At 37.3% G+C, this 21466-nt stretch overlaps 1 long non-coding RNA gene across 10 annotated transcripts; it reads left to right on the top strand.

Annotated features, from left to right (window-relative positions):
• The first annotated feature begins 1147 nt into the window (after positions 1–1147).
• LOC110777302 (uncharacterized) lies at positions 1148–9275 on the top strand. 10 transcript variants are annotated; one of them, XR_008921166.1, is made up of 6 exons: positions 1271–1538; positions 1635–1720; positions 2430–2584; positions 3195–3436; positions 4883–7100; positions 7184–7570. It is a non-coding gene; the product is annotated as an uncharacterized lncRNA (long non-coding RNA). The 10 variants fall into 10 exon arrangements; XR_008921167.1 differs by having other exon boundaries at positions 1251–1538; positions 2430–2557; positions 4883–7570; XR_008921172.1 differs by having other exon boundaries at positions 1254–1538; positions 3195–5013; positions 5946–7570.
• The last annotated feature ends 12191 nt before the right edge of the window (positions 9276–21466 follow it).

The following is a 21466-nucleotide window of genomic DNA, read 5'->3' as shown; positions in this document are numbered from 1 at the left end:
CCCCAAAACATTGTTGAGTGCTCACTTACAATTGTGAGATCGGTTGGTGGTTTTCTTTCCCGAAAACTTTCCCAAAATAGCAACCCGGGCACCCCCCGAGGTCCCAAAATAAAAATTTCCAACACCAATGTTTTCTATATATATTTATATGTCTTTTCCTATTTTTTGGGATTTTTTGGGATTTTTTTGAATTTTTTGGGATTTTTCCCGTTTTTACCCCTATTTTCCCCATTTCCGGGAAAAAAAATTATTTTTTTGCAAAAAAAAAATCACCAAAATTAAGCTTAATGCCCATATAAAGTTTTCCAACAAAAAAAACGGGGCATTATTATCACGTTACTGTCACTTGGGTGTAATTGCAAAAGTTTTACGAATTCACAAAATAAAAAAAAATCCATTAGACAAGGATTGAACCTTAGATCTCAAGACCAGCGTATGTGAGATATCAACCTTATTATTACCACCAGACCAACTCTGAACTCATTGCTCAATGGGTAATACATTAATATATATACATAAACCTAGTTTCAATTACACAATGACCACTATGCCCCTAGAACTCACAATCTCCCACTTAGAGGAATTTTTTTGGAATTCTATTTTCACAAACCCCCTACTATGTAGGGAGTTTGCGTTGCATAGATCTCCAAAAAATACGCGATTTCAAAAAAAAAATCGCCCCGATCGGACGACCGGAGACCAAGTTACGGCCCTCTGAAGTTTTTTCTCGTTATTGGCTTATCCGTGAATCAGCGGACCAATCGGCCACTGTGGCTGCTTAGAGCTCTTAAAAATAAGGGGTTTCAAAAAAAAATTCGCTCCAATCGGACTCTCGGGGTCGGAGTTATGCCCGTTTGAGTTTACCGATTTCACGAAAATGCCCCGTTTTTATTCGAAAACGCATCGATACCTTGCCGATTTCGAGTTTCGTCACCATATTCTCGTAGGTCTCATCTTTACGAAGAGAACGAGTGCTCATTTGACCCAAGAGGATGTATATTTTTTATTTTATAACATTTTTAGTTTTTGGCCTTTCTCCATGGGTGGGCAACCGTTACTGCCCAGTTCAACGCACAGGTTTAAGAGTTATATTATTTAATGTGTTCTAATAAACACAATTGATTAGTGGCTCAGTTGGTTGGTAGTGAAGTTATATCCCTTGATTGACCATGGGGTTGTGAGTTCGAGTCTTAGTTGGAAGGAATATATTTTGCTTTTTTATTTTCCTTTACATTTTAACACTAATGTTAATGATTTTTTTTTTTTTTTGAGGAAAAGACTAATGTTAATGAATCCATAGAACATCGTCAAACTTTTTGCTATTTTCGATATCAATAGTGAACATCAATATTCAATTGAAACCCTAACTTGAAAGACGAAACCCCGATTCATTTATGAAAGACGCAAAACCCTAACTTTCTCTCTCCTTTGAGTCGTTGCCACCAGCGCCGCGCCGTTCATTTGGCCGGCGTGAATCGTGAGGTGAGATATAGCTGTCTAAGAGCGCTTCGATGTCGACTTGCAGAACTACTTCCAAGGTACTGATATGTCATTTTTGATATTTTTAATGAGAATTAATTCCTTTAATTGATTAAATATGAAGATCTCGGTTAATTGATTTTCTTGAAATTTAGGTAGTAAATGGTGTTTCGCGGAGATCGATGATGAAGAAACGACCTATCAACGCATAGATCTGGAACTCTCGATGTCTGATTTTATGGTATGTATTGGTTTCAATCAAGTTTGTTTAGTTCCTATTATGTTTTTGTGATATAAAGCTTGAAATTGTGGGCTAAGTAACTCAAAAAGAGGATTGAACCATAACTGAGTAATTGCATCTTTTCAATCAAGTTTGTTTTTGTAATATAAGGTCTTGAAATTGTGGGTTAAAGGTGAACTAAAAAATTGTGGTCCTAGGAAGCGTTTTTGTTTGTTTTCATATTGTTTATTCTCATCAATATGACAGCCCTATCACAGTATCGCACTAGGCCTGATTGAAAAAAAAAGTTGTGGTCCTAGGAAGCGTTTTAGTCGGGTGCGATCTTCGAAACCTCCCTATACGGAAGAAAGAGAAGACTAGGCCTGATTAGCATTCATGACTCCCTTTGTCCAGATGATGGGAAGAGGATTGAACCATAACTGAGTAATTGCATCACGAGAGAAAACACAAGTTACAGGTTACTGTTGGGTTTGCTTTCATGATTCTGGGTTCCTTCCGTTTAGTGAGTAGCTTAATTATCTGCGGATTTCTTGGAAAATATTGAGTCATGTGGTTGAAGTATTTGCACTACGTGTGTAAAATTGGTGAAGCGTTTGTTTTGGATATTTGGGTGATTGAAAATAACAGTATGCGATTGTGCTTTATCTAAATTTGGTAGTGCTTTATCTAAGTTGGTTATTCAATGCGTTAAGTCTAGACTCCATTGTAGAGTCGTGGAACAGGCCACAGACCCCCGGTTCCAGAAAGATGGTCACTTCCAGAAAGATGGTCACTTCCAGCAGTGGGTGACAGAAATGCCGTTTTCTGAACTGGTTTCTTGGGCAGTAAATTCCGTTGGTACTTTACTGGACTCTTTTTTATTAGGTTGGTCCGCTAACTTTGTGACATGTACTTTGATCATGTTTCTGTTAGTTTCTGTTAGTTTATCTTGACTCCATTGCTTTCTCAAACATTTCTTGAAATTATCATCATTTGGTGATGCTAAATTGCTAATGCATGATGTGTTGTCGTGCTTGTGTGTGTGTGTTTGAAATAGCTGATACACTGTTCGTAGAGTATTAACAACTTGTTTGTGTTTACTTTGAGAACTTTATAGAAATTATTAAAATGATTATCTCTTCAATCTCCCTTTTATGTTAGTGGGAACTTCTACAATTAGATGTGTTAGAATTTTGATGACACTCAGATTTATTGTTATACATGGAACCTTTAAAAGGGATGTTCTTGTTTTGTGGAATATGGTACTTGATCGAGCAGGATCATTTGGCAATATGTGAGTGAATCTAGAAGATGGTACAAAATTTTAGATTCTGATAAGTATTTCTTAGACACCATGTTTTGTTGGTTTTAAACAAAAATGGGTAGTGGTTTAATTGCAAGTTCTGCGATTGGTTGCAATATTTGAATTAATTGGTTTTATTAGTAAAATAATTTTGTGATTTTTTGAATGAAATGATTTCTTATGGTGTGGCAGATAAGGAGAAAGGGATTATGAGTGGATAATGCTAGACTTGCGAAGTGGAGAACGAAGATCCACTAGTAGAAAAAAGTACATTTACAACCCCACATTCGTAGTGCACCTGATACGTGAATGTTGCAAGAAGTACTTGGTCAACGCGGGTCAAGAAGTTAATGAACAATTCGCAACGTATTCGAGCCGTGAACGTTATTAAAAGCTGGAAAAATAATATACAAAATTAATCGCAGCATTCAGAGGTTAGTGTGCGGTGCGATTATGTCTTTAATTGCAACTTGTGCTTTGACTACGTGCTAAGAAAAAGTGGGTTCTAACATTTCTCTCGAATCCTCCGCTTGTTTCTCGAATACGTTTGATTACGCGCTAAGAAAAAGTACTTCCCCCCCCCCCCTCTCTCTCTAAATCTCTATGGAAATTCCGTTAAAAAAAACTAGTAAATCTCTCATTCATACTTTATTCCTCTAAATCTGGGTTCGCGCATCAAGAATACCTCAAAATCTTGGTTTTCACTATGGAAATTCCGTTAAAAAAACTAGTAAATGGATTCGAGATTTTTGGTTTTCACTCGATTTTTTTGGTTTATTTCTGTATATTTGAATCCTTTGCAATTCGGATCTCATTTCTCCCTGTGCAATTATTATCTAATTTATCCCGTGTAATTAGGTTGTTTCGTTCTCAAAGTTTTGGTTCTTTGGTTCCCTGTTCATCTCCTTATTATTGTCCAACTAGTAGATCTGTTGTGATAAATACAACTCATATTATGTGTTTGAAAATCTAATAGTTTTCAATAATTTGTATGATTTTTTGAGCATTTAATTGTAATTTTTGGATGCCAATTTGGGAAAAGTTCTCAGGTCTGTTTGATTTTGTATTATTTGAATTGGGTGAAAATCACGTATATTCGAATCACCTGCGACGAGATTTTCTTTCACCCTTGCGATTGGATTATTTCGTTGTCAAAGTTTTGGTTGTCTGATAGGAGTGTCCTGTTTAAATGGTTCTCATCAATCTCTGATAGGCAGGGTTCTGGTTCAAATGGTTTGTTTCATTTTGGTTCAAATCGCATAATTCACAGGGGTCATCACACGAGTGCTTTCGTTGAGAATCAATTGAGAGCTCACTAGTCTTGTTTTGGGGTTGCGTTGTTGTTTCTTTCTTTACTGGGTTTGTTGGTGTTGCTCTGTCTGAGATTTGCTCCTCTGTTCCGGCTAGTCAAGCTTCTTTTGTTGAACTCGCCACTGTTTTTCTATCTGTTCTTATTATTATTTCTTGTTCTTGAATATGATTGCTTTTTCCAATTGTGAATTATGCTGTTTGCGGGTAATGGATGTAAATACAGAGTCCGGACCCTTTTTTTACCTTAATTAATCATGTCGGATTGTCTGACACTAGATGATACTTCTGACAGTAATAACGTTGTGGTGTCCGTAGTAATGTAGCTTAGCTTTCTCTTCCCCTTTTCCTTTTGTGGGTGGGGGTGGGTTAAGGTCCTCTTTAAGAGACTAAATGGCTTTCACCAGTTGTAGTTCTGACTTTAACTGAACATTCTTTTCATTGACATACTGGTCTAATGTACTGTTTTCTGTTAGATGGATGAAAATGGCTCCTCTTACGAAGCAAGTTTTATTAGTTCCGGTAAAAGCTTTGTTCTTTGAAGATGCTAATGTTTGATAAACTCGGGACAGGTATTTTGCAAGACTTATGAGTAGAAATGAAGCCATACAGAGAACAAAGTTCCTAATGCAGAAAAGTTTGTCGCATGGTGCCCCCAGCCCAAAACTGTCCAAAATAATAGAAATTTTAGTAGATCATTTCAGTATGCATCTCAATTCTTCATTTCATTTTTTGATCTGGGGTTATTCTTGGTATATAGCAACTTAGATTCTATTAGCATCATTGCATCAGCATGCGTGTCATTAATATGTTTAGTGGACCTAGCTCCTGAACTATTCTTTCCTTGAGCTATCTGTCAAAAATCATTCGGAGGACATGCAGTGGTATCCATCTTCTGAGTAAGGTAGGGTATATGTGCACTGTAAATCTGCTTCAGGATATTAGAAACCAAGGACATATTCTTGCAGAAATTAGACGGCGTCAATCAGCTGATTGCATAATATAAGGAGTTATTTGGGTAGAAAGAAGCCTTTTCCACATTTGCTTTTACATTTGTCTTCACATCACTTCTAGCATTTAGGTCTTTGTCATAAGATGTTCTACATATTTACTTACAGCTGATTCATCTTCGTTATAGACTTATAACTAATAAAAAACAATGCTTTCGTTTATATTTGGTGACCAAATTGAACTCAATAAGACGTTGAGATAAGTTTTCATGTTCGAGAGGGATAGAGATAGAGTGACTATGAGACGTTGAGATAGAGTGACTATGAGACGTTGAGATAGAGTGACTATGAGATAAGTTTTCATGTTCTTTAGCGCAGACTAGAATAAGTAAGCAACTCCAGAGAAGTCTTATCACATTCATGTTTTGCTGTAGATGTCAAATTCCTCTGAAAACAGTAAAAACACAAAAAGGCCTAGGTGATAGGTCTAAGAGTGCCTAAAGGTGTGTAATTTTGGGAATATTTTATTTCCAATTAATTGTTGTTTCGTTGTTTGTCTGGTTGAATAGTTGATTTATTCAGCATGTTGATTATTTCAGAGGTTTTTTCAATTATAATTATGGATTTTGCTGATGGTTTTCGTATTAGATCTAGCTAATTAGATTAACTATATTTGGGATTGTAGGTTGTAATCAACTGATATTGTTGTACTACTTGTGGTATCTCGAGGGTTTCAAATCCTACGTTCATTGGTGAATCTCGCATTATATCTTTGTTCCTAGTTGATGCTTGATTTTGGTAAATCTTGAATTTCAGTTATTTTGATGTCTCGTAACTTGTTTGTAGATACTTCAAGGGGCCAAAACTTCTTGTTGATTAACTAGACTATGACTATTCGTTGGACATGTGGGCCTTGGTTGTATGTTTGCTGGAATGGTGAGTAGTAGTTCTCATCTTAGACGTGAATTACTCAGTACGACTCCATTTTTTTTATAGATATTCCGGAAAGAGGCATTCTTTTATGGTCATGACAATCATGACCAACTTGTACAATTTGCAAAGGTATGCTTCTTTGCCACACAAATGAATTTTATGGTTCATAATTCTTTTTCATGATGCTAGGTCTGTTTCTTTTGGCATTACTGTACCTTTGAAATTTCACTCGCTGTGGGAATTGGTTCAGCAAGGAAAGAAAGGCAGGAAACAGCATTGAAGTGTTGCAAAAGTAGTGATAGGAGATATTTTTACGGGATAAAATGCAGTAGCCACTTACAATAAAGTCTTTCCTATTGTGAGCTTGTGTTATCTTACTTATCTGTAAACCAAGATTCCATTTTCCACGTATACTTCCCCCTTCCCCTGTTTCTAAGTTTGTTCTGTATGTGACAAAGGTTGACCTGTTATGACCATTCTACCGAAACTGAACTTGAAAATAGATGGTTTGGTTAAGGTTTTGAATCCGTTTCAACGGGTTGACATCAGTGAAATATTCAATCAATGGTTAGATTCATGTTGGAACTTATTGGCTGAAGTCTAAATACCTATTGTTTGTGTGTGCGTGTGCAGATGTTTGTATGCACGTGTGTGATAGTAAACTAATTGGTGAATAATATTACGCAGCTTCAATTCAGCATTTCAGCATTATTACACCAGTGATTTCAAAAAATTTCCTTTCTAGTAGCAAGACTGGCAGAGGGGTGGGGGGACATCTAAAATAGTTTCTTCCTTCGATGAAAGCTAAGTTAAAGTAGGGCTCCAAATGGAAGGGAGAAGAGGGAAACCCAATTGTTGGGATACAGCTTGAGACTAGACCCTTATTCTTGTCAAAAACACCAGTGTGGTATGCTGTGGAGTTTCTTCTGGTAATTTGCAGGTACTTGTAAGCCCTTCAACTTTACCTAACGGCGGGAATATGGTGGCTAGGTATGCTGTGGAGTCGAGCAAGCAGTTGGCTGCAGGGTTGATTAATCTTGGTGACATGAGCTACAAAACATTCTCTAAGTATTGTAATGAACTTGTTGGGATGGTGAGTCTTAGAATGCAAGACCTTGCAATTCCCATGCTTTGGATAATGTTTTAAGGATTCCAGATTATTCTTCATGTTTTGTGTAGGAGGAGGATAATAATTTTTGTTTGTTTTTCTCCATTTTTATTTCCTTGTGTTTTTTGAGCACAATATAATGGTTTGTTTTTCTTCTTGACAACCATCCAATAAGTCTCCTCCACTTATGTAAATGTGTACTTTATGTTTTGATGATGACATTATGAAGGCTAGTACCTAGTAGGCTAGTATCTATGAATTGTGCAGTATTTGTTTTTGTAAAATGAAATGACTATTTACAGCGCACACTGTAAAATAGAATGCTGCAAATAACACGTTTTACAAGGCGTGTGAAACAAGGCGCGTTATAATTAGTGTCTTTTTATAACCCATAGCAAAGAAGGCGCCCTGCCATTAATGTTTTTTTGCAGCTTCGCTGCGAATAAAAGTCTATTATTTGCAGCCCCCATAATTGCGGCGTTCAAAAGGCTGCAAAAAGCCCTATTTAGGCGCGCTACAAATGGTGTTTTTTCTTTCTACTAGTGATCGAAAAGGGATATTGATCTTCAGTACCCTGCCCCTTAATTGAATGACCATGCGAGGAAGTGGTGGCAGAGGGAGAGGAGCGTATACTACAAATGTTGGTCAAGCAGCAATAAGAGCTAGGCAAGCTTGTGGTGTTGGTCTAGGTCGGCGTGTTAGAGTGATAGATTTAGACCCTGATGTTCCGAAAGAAGGCCTCCCTCAAGTTCCGGATATAGAAGTTGCTGGTGCCACTCACAATCGAGTGAAAGGATACCAGTGGTTTGGATATTATCGTTTCTTTTACAATGGTTTGGATCTTTGTCACTCCAAACGTCATTACTATCTCTGAGCTTTCACCGATCTTCTTGCTTGGATCTTTGTCACTCAAAAAGTGAACTTTCAGATCAATGTATGTATGATTGAGTTGAGTTTTTAAAATGCAATGCCCACTTTCACTGGAGGATTTACTTTTATTTGACAGCCATGTTCCAAGCAGATTTTCTCCCTGGTTTTCTTACTGCCCACTCGTCTATCACGAGATCGTCAGCCTTGTGTTCGATCAATTTCATGGTCACCTGTTGGATTCTCACCTCACAACGGGTATGAAAGACATTGCATCTGATTTTAAGTTTCTCATTTTAGGTTATGTTTATTTCGGTATCCGAAGTTTGAATGTATGATCGATGTTGTAATTTTTTAGCTTGATGAGCTAATTAGATTATGGTTACAATACACGACTACATAGGCATTTGAATTTGTGTAAGCTGTCTAATGTGACTAATAGCTAAGCTCACTCACTCTTTTTAATGGAATATATTGTACGCCTTTTTCTAAGTAGTACCACAACCATGAGCGTAGATATGGGTAGTGGGGAAGCTAAGTGCCACAACCATATACGCCTTTTGCAAGTACTTATCGTTTGTAGTGACATTAATATCTAAACTATCTTACTTGGTGGTTATTCATAGAGCAACACACAACACTTTTTGCTATTATGTTCTTGGGAAAACCCATTGTATCTTTTGGATCCCTTATGTGCCGTGTGAATTATTGCATATATTTATTCTCTATACAGCTATACTGGGGGGGGTTGTGTTTATTCTCAAGACATATATCTCATTTTAACGTGCATGCATGTTAATAGTTAAAGATGCCATGTTCCATCAATGCAACACACAAGCGATAAGCTGTCATCAAATATCCCGTTTCCATAAAATTAATCACATATATATTTTACATCCACATATAGACATAGATGAGCAATCAGAAAACCGTGTGGGTCGTTATCGTACTGAGCATTTCCATTATGGCCATTAAAAGAAATTGAACAACATAATTATATATGATATTATCTGTTTTATCTGATATAATTATATTTTATTTCTTATTTGCCTTGATAGAATCTAATGAGAATTACTCTTTTCAAATGATCAGGAAACCTTTCGACACATGTTCAATGGAGGTTTCCCAATGGCAGAGCTTTTTAGGAGCGGCGTCTTGGCAAGGCCACGGAAGGTCAATGGAAGAGAACAAACACGACAGTCTCATGATATTCCGGGTGAGGAGCTTCGAGATATGAGGGCAAATTCCCCCGAAGGAGGGGGAGGATGATGCAGACATAATCAAAGGGCAAATTCGGGCGCCGACCCACAAAACCGAGCCTCCTGGGGACCGAACCGTAAAACTGGATTCAAGAAAAACAAAAACAATGTTTGTTTGTTTATTTGAATGAAATGGTCATTTACGGGTTGAGTCAATATGCTTGATTAAAACAAACAACTCTTTAACAATAAACTTTACTAGGTTCAAATCAACACCTTGATTTGAGTTCCACTAATCTTTGGCATTGTTGCTTAGACCATATCAACAAGTTAACATTCAAAGGATCTATTTTGTGACTTTATTATATCACCTGGATTTGAGTGAATATTGGTTTATTTACTCAATGAGATATAAGTTTGAATCTGTTTGGCTAGTTCAAAGATTCAGAAGTATAAAATCCACTTGGCAATGAATCATAAAAGATCTAGGTAAGATCATGACGATGATTACTTTAAGACCAAAAATGATCATCAATGATTGTGTGTTGTAATTTCACGATCTAGCTTCATAAGATATGGCATATCTAAGTTGGAATGATCGCAGTCAATTAGTACTTGATTCGATCAATGATGAATCATAAAGACTTTTCCTATAATTTCTAAAACAAAATGCTCAACTACCCCCAAACTAAACCAAATTCGTCAAAGCTATTGAAAAGTAATTTCAGAATATCTTTTCATAATATATATCTAAAGAGTTCCTAAACTCAGTAGGAGCTTAGTGTTTGTTATTCGACAAACTAAGGCCCGAGTATGATATATGTTTCATTGTGATTTATTCAAATGAGACACAAGGGTATTGTTTCTACCACGAATTTTGAGAACGTAATGTTTGTTTGCTTGAAATAGTGTCCTTTTGGAGATTCGTTTCCAAAATGACAAGTGGGAGAAAATAGACCTCGAAATCGAAAGTCTTCGAGGCGAACAACAAACATAAACGGACATTCCGGAGGCTTTTCGAAGTTCTTTAAGGACTTATTCTTTAAGGACTTTAGAAGTGGCTTTAAAGACTTATCAGTTTAATCCGAACACTTATTCTTTAAGGACTTTAGAAGTGGCTTTAAAGAATAGACATCTCTAAGAAGACTTTAAAAGTGCTTCAAGGAGAACAAAATATTCAAAGGACTTTCAAGTGGCTATTGATATTATATTGTTTGACGTTCTATACCCAAGTAGGCATAGAGTTCAAGTCACTGAAACTATGAGATTCTTCTATTAGATAGTGACGAAACATGGAGTTCAGGTCACTGAAGCTATGAGATTCTTCTATTAGATAGTGAAGAAACCTACAACTTGCAGTCAAACTATTATCATGTAGATTAATGAGTTTGTGACCTGTAAGAAAGCTATGACGGAACCCAGATTCCTTAAAATGGTTAGAGGCCATATATAGACTCAAATGTTTTAGATAGTTAAAGGCCATAAAACATACTCAATGTTTTGATGACAAAATTGACATTTTGTTGATTTGCAAGAATAGTTTCACACCTATTGGTTGCAATTTGGTTTTAAGGATAAAAACCCATCAAACATGGAATTGTGTTCACGCACAAAGCTAGATTAGTTGCTAAAGGTTACAAGCAAATTCACGACGTGGATTGTGTTGAAACCTCATGCATAATCGTAATGCTCAAGTCTATAAATCAAGCAATGATTGCATATTGGTACATATGGCAATTGGATGACAAAACATCTTCCTCAATCAAATGTAGGAATAAACTATGTACATGGCATGTCATAGGATTTGTGGATCCAAATAAAATACTTGAAAATGAAAACTAGCTTATGAAATCTAAGTACAGATTTAAGCAAGCAATTGGGAATTGGAACTGTATTTTAGTGAAGATAATAAGTATTTTAGTTTCGTAAAATGTACATGATTCTTATAGATGTATAAGAAGTTTAGTGTGGAGTACGTAAAACTTAATTGGTCCTATGTGTATCGTACACATATCTCTCTATTGTGAAATGACATTCAAATGCTAATGACTTAGATTTGAAATTATTCATCAATGATGGACCAAGGAGAAACTTAGTACATACTGGGTACTAAGATCTATTTACAAAGATCTTAGAATATTGTTTTAGATTAAGTAATGGCATTTACTAAATCAAGCACGAAATACTCCATTGGAGATGTTCGACCCATATGAATAAATCTATGAAATAAATGTTTGAACTATGTATAAGAATTTACTAAGTTAAACATCAAAGGATCTAAGTGGATTCTTCACCTATATTATATGTTAAAGAATTTAGTTGGATTCAGTATCTAATGAAACTGAATGAGCTAAAGTTACATGAATAGAATTCAATTGGGAATTATTCTGAAAAAGAGTTTATCATGTATGATATAATATGAGGATCGCCAAAAATGTATCGTATGGCTTTAGGCATGACGAACGCATACCAATCTCTATTGGTCTAAGAAAATATCAACTAGATTGAGATTAAGAAAAACTTATGGTCCTTGAAAAGGTACATAGGATTAGTTCTTGATTCAAGGAAATAAAGATATGCTAAATATTGATGCTACATGCATAAGCACTGGCAAAGGATCAAGAAAGATCCCTTTGGAGTTAACCATTGACAAGGACGAGCTAAAGAGCATCGTGTTTTGAAATGGCAACATGGATTAAAGACCATGAATTGTTGCGTAGGAAATTAAATATTAATTTCTATGTTCTAAGATATAGTTGGAAAGTCTTCCGCATATCTGTGAACTGCTTGGATAAGTAAATCCAAACAAAGTATCACTAGCAACCTAAACAGTTGAAGTAAAAGTACTTATTGCCTAAGATGCAATAAAACAGAGCTGTTTATGTTAAAGAGTTCTTCACTGAACTTGGGTAGATCACATGTCTGCTGACTTGATGGTTCTTCATTGCAATATGCGTAGAACCACTATTGTAGCAAGAAAGACTAGATCACAAAATAAACATACTCAAAAGATCTTATTATCCTATCTCGAAGAACATTCGATGAAAAGGATAGTAAGATTGGCAAAGCATTATAACTAAACCTATGCAGGAACAAGTGAGAAGCAACACTCACATTATTGTAGCACTGGAAATCAAGCATAGCTTTGAATTCCATTAATTATTTTAAAGATGGGTCAGAGGCCCATGGTTCTAAAACACCGGGGTTGAACATTTATCATATATGAAATGTATTTTCATATTCCATTTAATCTTGGTTTAGTATTAAATGATGAGTCCTTTCAATTTGACAATATATTCAAGATAGACTGTTGGGACCAGTCTTGTGACTAAGAAATGTCTATCAAGTGAACTTGAATGTCAAAAATTGAAAATGGTCCCTGGTCAGAATTTTTCTATAAAGATGGACGCATAGAAAACGCTAGACGACTAGAGTGCAAGATGACTAGTAGTTCTGTTTCTTGAACTATGTGGACATGGCAATGTCGCAATCATTTGCATAAATACTTACTTTGAGAAGACTAGTAACGGACAAACCTATGAAACTTTACTGTAAGAGATGAAAATCTGTCATAAGTAAATTTCATTAAAATTATTAGACACTAATCCTCAATACCTGAGTGATTTAAGACTATTTGTTTGAGAACTGGTTACTTTAACGTTGTCAACCGTCGCACCGTAAAAGGAGGCTATAACGGCAACGCTCGGGTAATCACCTATCAAACGAAGTATAATCTCAAGATCACAAGATTGGGATTGTCCTCCCAAAAATCGGGATGAGATGCTGAAAGTTGTACAAGGACACTCAGAGAGCTAGAAACTGTAAAATGCATGGCCGTGCTCAGATGAATCATAGGCTATGATTATCGGTTTTTTTGATCATTTGAACTCTGAAACCGAGAAATACCTCTGGACATAATAAGGATGACAACTCTTACGTTATGTTCATGAGCAAGCATCAAGCGACAAAGGAATTAGGCAATGCACACTTGTCCCTAAGGACAAGTGGGAGACTGAAGGAAATAATGCCCTTGGTCCAAGTATGCATTGAATGCCGAGTCTAATAAATGTGGTTCAGTATTAATTAATTATGCAAGTTAATAATTCAGTGAGATCAAGTGAACTGTATGGCTAGTTAGAGGCCGCTTTAGTTCAAGTGGAATTAATAATATTAATCCACAACTTACTCTTGACTGAACCCGTAGGGTCACACAAATAGTACGTGAACGGATCAAGTATTTAAGTGAATTAAATACTCTATTTATGGATATTCGGAATCGACGGATCTCGGTTCCAGTGGGGGCTGAAATCGTCAAAAAGGCAAATTTTGAATACTCCGGAAACGATGATGTTGCCGGAAACGGAAATATGGATCGTATCGGAAATATAAATATTATCCAAGTCGTAAATGTTGCCGGAAATGGAAACATGGTACATATCGGAAAATATTATCGGAAATGGAAATATTGTCGGAATCTAAAATATTGTCGGAAACGGAAATATTGCCGGAATCGGAAATATTATCGGAATCGGAAATAAATTCCGAAATCGGAAATATTAAATATTTGTTCGAAATGGAAATTAATTCCGGAATCGGAAATATTAAATATTGTTCGAATCGGAAATGAGTTCCGGAATCGGAAAATAAATCGGAAGCGCGACGTACGAACTAAACATCGGACGAGCTTGCAAGACGCAAGGCCCAACACGAAGCTAGGCCCGCGCCTAACAAAGCCCGCGCAAGGCAAGCAAGAGGAGCAGCAGCCCGCCCCACCAAGGCAGGCCCAACCAAGCATAAGGCAAGGCTAGGCCCAGCCACTGTCGAGGCAACAGGCTGGCCGCGCCCACTAATGGGCCGCGCCAACCTGTTGGGCCACGCGCGCGGACAGTGCCCTTGTGGGCTGTTTGTGTGTGTGGTCGATGTTCGTGCAAACTTCGAATCCTTAGTTTCTTAGGATTTGTCCGGTTAGATTATTTTCCTAAAACAACTAGAGTTAGTTGTTTAACTAAATACTAAAAACAAGGGTTTAATTTAAGTCTAATTCTAATTGAATTAGATAAATTGAATCCTAGTAGGTTTTTAGTTCCGATAATCCCACCCTATAAATAGGTGATGAATAACCACAATTTATTCTCAAGTATTCATATAGTTTTAAGATTAAACTAAGCTTAATAATTTGCCAAATAATTAAGTACGAATAACATAAATCCTTAGGCTAAATTCTAGTTAATTGAATCTAAGGCGGATCCGAACGTGCTGTGGACTATCTACGGAGGGACGACACTTGGAGTCCTAAACTTGTTCTTGTTCGGTTCGGGAGAAACTAGGGAAGGCACACGTCACATGTATGTACCCTAGATTATGCTAATTGACTATGTGGCAATTAATTTGGATTCCTGGCTTTATGGTTTTTCCGCATGAAATTATGTTTTATATTTGTCATAACCTAACACAAATTCTTTCAGGAAACAATCAAAAACCATCTTGTTAGAGTCCCTACGAGACAATCGAGAACTCCAGTCAGAGCCTATTTTTACATAACCAAAGTATCAGGAAAAGACTTTTCAATCCAAAAGACCAGCTTTCATACTCTTTGTCACGAAGACTTAAAAGAGAACTTTAGAAAATTGTGAGTCAAAATTTTCTAATAAGGTTCAGCAGTATAGGACTGTAACTGCAGTTAGCATGTATTATAGTATGACCAATAGAAATATAAACATCAAATGTGACAAAATTCAGCAATAGATATAGTAGCCAATGCAAGTAAAATTTAATAGTAAAAAAACATTCATGTAAATTTGTTGTTCATGGTTAACGGAAGAGATGGTAATCAAAATGACAAGACAACAACCGATCTATGTATATGCAACAACCTCATTTTGCAACAATACAAAAATCCTTTAACAATTTTGTAAGGATTGACAAACTGAGAGCTCTTTCTTATTTATGAGATTTCAATGGGTTTGTGAAAATAGAATTCCAAAAAAATAGAACAACCTCATTTTGCAACAATACAAGTGCATTATTCATGTAAATTTGTTGTTCATGGTTAACGGAAGAGATGGTAATCAAAATGACAAGACAACAACCGATCTATGTATATGCAACAACCTCATTTTGCAACAATACAAAAATCCTTTAACAATTTTGTAAGGATTGACAAACTGAGAGCTCTTTCTTATTTATGAGATTTCAATGGGTTTGTGAAAATAGAATTCCAAAAAAATAGAACAACCTCATTTTGCAACAATACAAGTGCATTATTTATGAGCATTTCCCCGTGTTGAGTCATCTCGAAAGTTGGGAATAAGGAAATCTATTAAACCTCGGGTGTGCAGGCGCACTGGATGTTGTCCACTCGATCCATTCGCATCGTAGTGAAGGAAATAATGCACTTGGTCCAAGTATGCATCTAATGGTAAGTCTAATAAATGCGGTTAGTATTAATTATGCAAGTTAATAATTCAGTGAGATCAAGTGAACTATATGCCTAGCTAGAGGCCGCTTCAGTTCAAGTGGATTAATGATATTAATCCACATCTTACTCTTGACTGAACCCGTAGGGTCACACAAATAGTACGTAAACGGATCAAGTTTTTAATGGCATTAAATACTCCATCTATGAATATTCGGAATCGACGGATCTTGGTTTCAGTGGGAGCTGAGATCGTCAAAGGCAAATAAATGAATACTCCGGAAACGATGATATTGCCGGAAACGGAAATATGGATCGTATCGGAAATATAAATATTATCTAAGTCGTAGATGTTTCCGGATACGGAAACATGGTACGTATCGGAAAATATTATCGGAATCTAAAATATTGTCGGAAACGGAAATATTGCCGGAAACGGAAATATTATCGGAATCGGAAAATAATTTTGGAAACTGAAATATTAAATATTTGTTCAAAACGGAAATTAATTCCGGAATCGGAAATGTTAAATATTGTTCGTATCGGAAATGAATTCCGGAATCGGGAAATTAATCGGAAGCGCGTTGTACGAATTAGCATCGGACGAGCTTGCTAGACGAAGGCCCAGCGCGAAGCCAGGCCCACGTCCAGCAAGCATAGGCGCGCCACACAACAGCCCAAGGCCACGCCAGGCCCAGCGCAAGGCAGGCCCAGCGCGCGCCTTGGCTGCGGCAACCTCATGGGCTTCATAGCTCGCGTGGGCTGCGTCACTGCTCAGGCTCACCGCGTGCGCGCGCATGGCGCCCCTCGTGGGCTGTTGTGCGTGCGTGTGTGTTTGTGTTCGCATACGAAACCTAAATCGTATAGGATTCGTTTAAAGATTAAATTCCTAATCCTAGAGGATAAATTAATTAATAAGAGTTCTAATAAGATTCTACTTAATTAATTTGTATCCTAATAGGATTCGATTACTTTTTGCATAGCCTATAAATATGAGATCAATGCTCATAAATAATAACGAGTTTTTAAGTATTCTAAAGGTGAGAATTTTGAGCAGAAAATTCAGTCACATACTTTGCGCATATTGACCGAAAATAATAGTACCTTAAGGACGATTCTAGTTAGTCAATCTTAAGGCGGATCCGGACGTGCTGTGGACTTTCTACGGAGGGACGACACTTAGAGTCCTAAAGACTTGTTCTTGTTCGGTTCGGGCGCAGCAAGGGAGGGCACGCTACAAAGAGTATGCATCCTAATTATGCTAATTGTTATGTGGCAATTAATTTGGAATCCTGGCTTTTATGGTTTTCCCGCATGATTTATATTCGTTTATATGTATCATAACCTAACAGTGGTATCATGAGTCTCTAATTAATTCCATAGTAATTTCTTAACATGGTTAAATTTTAGAAATTTCCAAAGAATTAAAAGGGGTGATTAATTTTCGTAATTGTTAATTAATTGCAAATTGCGTTTATTTAATTATATGTACGCAGTTTTTCGGCAGCTTCTTCGTTACTCAACGAAACGAAATCGAGTGATTTTTGTGTCAATTCCTCATGTAAAAGGCATTCTAAAATTTTGACAAAAATATTACTTTTCGGCCGAACCCAGAATTCCCAAATTCGAAGACTAACTATGACTTTTTGAACGCAAAAGTTTGTAATTTTAAGATGTTAAATTAAATATTTGCGATTTTTGTTGTTAAATCTTGAATTTTTGATTGACCTACTGTATATGTTTAACAAATTTGAATGCCTAAGCTTGTTAAATATACAACCTAATTTGTAATTGTAATTAATTTGTTGAAATTCGAATAATTTAGAATTGATTTGATTTTCATAATTAATTAACGATTTAATTAAGTATCCATGATTAAAAACCACCATAATTTTTTTTAATTTATGATAAATTTTAAATTTTTATGACCTAGATTTGACTCCATGATAATCAGAAATAAATTGATTAATAAATTTTCGATTTTTCGCCCTAAAATTATGAAATTAATATGTTTTATTAATTTGTCATTAATTTTGAATTAAAAAGTTTTAATTTTTATGAAATTCGCTCATAAAAGTTGCACGCACAAAGCAATGGACGCTACGTGTTACCCTTAAGGGGTGTTGTATAGTGCGGGCATGCGACGACGAGCAAGGGAGCTCGTCGCCCATGCGGTACGAATGCAACAAGCAACGAGCATGACATGCACAAGGCAATGGCTGCCTAGGGCTGTGTGCTACGTGAGTGGGCGAGCAGTGCAGCGAGCAAGGCAAGCATGCGTGGGCAGCGATGGATGCTGCGCCACAACGTGTGTTGCCTCGCCAACAAGCACGCTAAGGCAGCGACAAGCGCAGCACAACGTGCACGCGGGCAGCGTTGGCTGGCCTGTCCAGCAGCGTTGCCCAGCAGCGTGTCATTGCGGTGGGCGAGTGGGCTGCGCGCAAGCGTGGCTCGCTGGGCCTGCTGCATTGGTGCGTTGTTGCTTGGGCTTTGCAATACGATCAATCGAGTGACAAGGGGTTTGTTGCTTGTTGGACTTGACGAGGCATGGGCGCAAGCCCACGACCTTGTTTTGACCCGATTGGTTCGTTTTAATTTTAATTTTGAATTTTCAGTTCGGAAACGATTTGAATTAATTTTAAAATTCGTAATTTAAATTGTTTTCTCGGAATTTAATTTTGAATAATCTAATTATTATAAATTTTAATTTATACTAATTATTTTACTGAAATTAAAACCTTGAATTAATTTAAATTCATTTATTCAACTGAAAATAAATTAAATGGATTCAATTATAAATTTATATGAGCTTTAAATTTTAATTAAATTTGTATGATCCGGTTAGACTAGGAAATACATTTTTATGTTTAAAATTAGTAAGGCATGTGATTTTATTGGTTTAAGTGGGAGCATTTTAGTCATAAACTCTTGATTAAGTCTACATTCCTTTAAGGTTAAAACAACTTGATTATAATTAATAAGGACTGAATAATTGGTAGATTATTGGTGCCCTTGATTAATTGCTGCAAATATTTTTGTGATGCATAACATGTTCTACTAACCAGCTATGTGGGCCATTCATGATAATGAATGGGTGAATGGTACATATTGTATATGTACTGTTTTGCAGGTTATTGAAAAGTGACTAGTATGGCCTAAATAGGATAGAAAATATGGTCTGCGTACCATTAATTTGAATGTAATATTGGTCTAATGCATCAAAGATTTTTTTTTCAATTTAAATATGGTTTACGTACCATCAAATAGTTGTAATTAGTTTAATTATAGCTTATCCTATTTGAAGAAAATGGCGCCTCCCATGGTGAAATTCAAGACGGAGTTTCCAATCCATTTTCAAGACGGACTTTGAAGTTGAAGCTTCAAGATGAAGTCGGGCCATACTAGATCACATTTATATCTTATGCATGTTTTAAGTTATTTATTGCTTTAAATATGTCTTAATTATGCATGAGATTGTGGCTTGATTATGTTGCATGATTAAGGATTTTAGTTCACTTAAAATCTAACCAACATAGTAAGAGCCTTAAGTTCCAAACTTTAAAATTGAGTTAAAAGGTGCCATGCTAAAATAACACTTACTTGGATAACCTTTACATCAATCTTAGTAATAGTTTTCCGCCATAGAGAGGTGTTACTTATTGATTCTAAAGGGGTAAGGTACACAAATAATTGTGAGTACATGTTAGTTTTGGTGAAACTCAACGATATAAGTAAGGAGTCCTTTTATGTCGTGGCAAAACAGATAGGTTTACCTAATAAGTTCTTAGACGTACCTATCAACCAAGAGTAGTTTCTAGACTATTAGCAAAGGCTTTGCTTACCTAAAATATTTTAGAATTGAGTCTAAATACATAATGTGCTTAATTCTTCAATGATTTAAGGATCTTGGAATCATTTTATTCACACCTGCCGGAACACATAACTTGAATAAAATGCTTAATAAATGAAAATTATGCATGTTTGCTAGAATTTAAATTTATTAAGAGAAACAGTGAATGGTTATTTATTTGTTTGTTCTTTTTCAATTGTAGTTTTAACTATGGAAAACAACAATCAAAACATCATCAAGGGTTCTTTAGGGGTAAAAATACCCTCTTGGTGACGTGGGCATACATGGCAAGCATTGCTTACGTGGCTGCCAACAAGGCGCAAGGTGGCATTAATCGAACGACATTCCCAACTGCTGGGCTCAAAACGGCCGTTACAAACCTTTGATGAAGCCGGCCTTCATTACGTATTTATTACCTAATTATGGGCAATTATTCCATAAACGTTACGTTCTTGTTGTAAATGCCTATAAAATGGCTTAGTCTTGTCTATTTTACATACATGATTCCCGAATAATAAACCAACATTTACCCTATGCTATTACATCTTGCTCTCACCATTTTCAATTATCTAGCTCGATCGATTGTTAGCACCTTCATCAAGGCAGGTTCGTCTCTAAGTCGAATTTGCCCAAAACAATTTGGCGCCCACCGTGGGGCTGACAATCAAAAGCAGCTCGATAATACCATTCCAATCACCATGGCTGGAAATGCTAGCTCATCCGACGATATTACTCATCGCTTCGAAGCCATGGAGCAGCGCATCAACATCCTCCAAAAGGAGAACGAAGCGTTGCACTCTCAAGTGAGGTCCAGTGCCTCCATCGCCACCGGATCCAGGTTCCAGTACCGACGAGACACCGCCGGGTTAAACCTCCGTTTGGATCTTGACGCCGCCCCAGATCACCCCCTCCATGTACCCTTTGGCGAACCTGGGGGTCCTGTTCCCTAGCAGATCCGCGAGTTCGATCCATTACCGAACCAACCCCGTTCTAACCCGAGTTGGCTTCCCCCGCCTCCGACTCAACCATCTTCTGTAGGTATATCGGCATCAATTGTCACCTCAACGGCCGCCCGGGTAACCCCACCTCAGGTCGGCATGACGACATCCACCATGGTGACGGCCCCCGCCTCCGCTCCGGTGTCTCGTCCGCTGCCTCCCCCAAGGGTGACCATGTCAATACCCCTGCCTGTTACGCTCCCGGCGCAAGGACCAACGCCAGCGATTCAAATGCCATGGGATCAACCCTTCTCTTAACAAGTCCTCCAACCTGTTGTCAACCTGGTCACCTCGACACCAGGGGCACCCCCCCAGTTGATGACGACCCCTTTAGCCAACCAGGCGCCGCAAGCAGCGTTTCCCAATGCCAACGCCCAAATGCGCCCCGACTCTTCTCGAAACTATTCTCCATACACTCCTCTTAACAGGTCAGTCGCTCCGGTTAGTCACGGTTTCGTAACTCCTTTCCCTTATATTGCAGGTACCCACGCTACTCAAGGAACGCCCCCTTACATGCAACAAGTGGTGCCACAGTTCACTCCTCACCAACCTCAAGGCGTATACCCGCAGAGTACCTACTATCAACATCTCCAAGCCAGCCTTCCCGAAACATTTAGCCCCCTCGTTCCGGTGCTCAACAGCATCTGTGAGAACACCAATCACCAACTCCAACAAATAATGACCATGATAAAAAAAATTCCTGGTGTACCAACACCAATCAAAGAAGCCAGCCTAGACAGTTATGCCGACTCCCCATATGCTGATCCCATTGATGCAATAGACATCCCGAAATGATTTAGCCCACCCAACATGCCCATGTACGACGGGACGACCGA

The sequence above is a fragment of the Spinacia oleracea genome, chromosome 5 (genome assembly GCF_020520425.1).
Source record: "Spinacia oleracea cultivar Varoflay chromosome 5, BTI_SOV_V1, whole genome shotgun sequence".
Lineage (NCBI taxonomy): Eukaryota > Viridiplantae > Streptophyta > Magnoliopsida > Caryophyllales > Amaranthaceae > Spinacia > Spinacia oleracea.
This window is presented reverse-complemented; position numbering and strand designations above follow the sequence as displayed.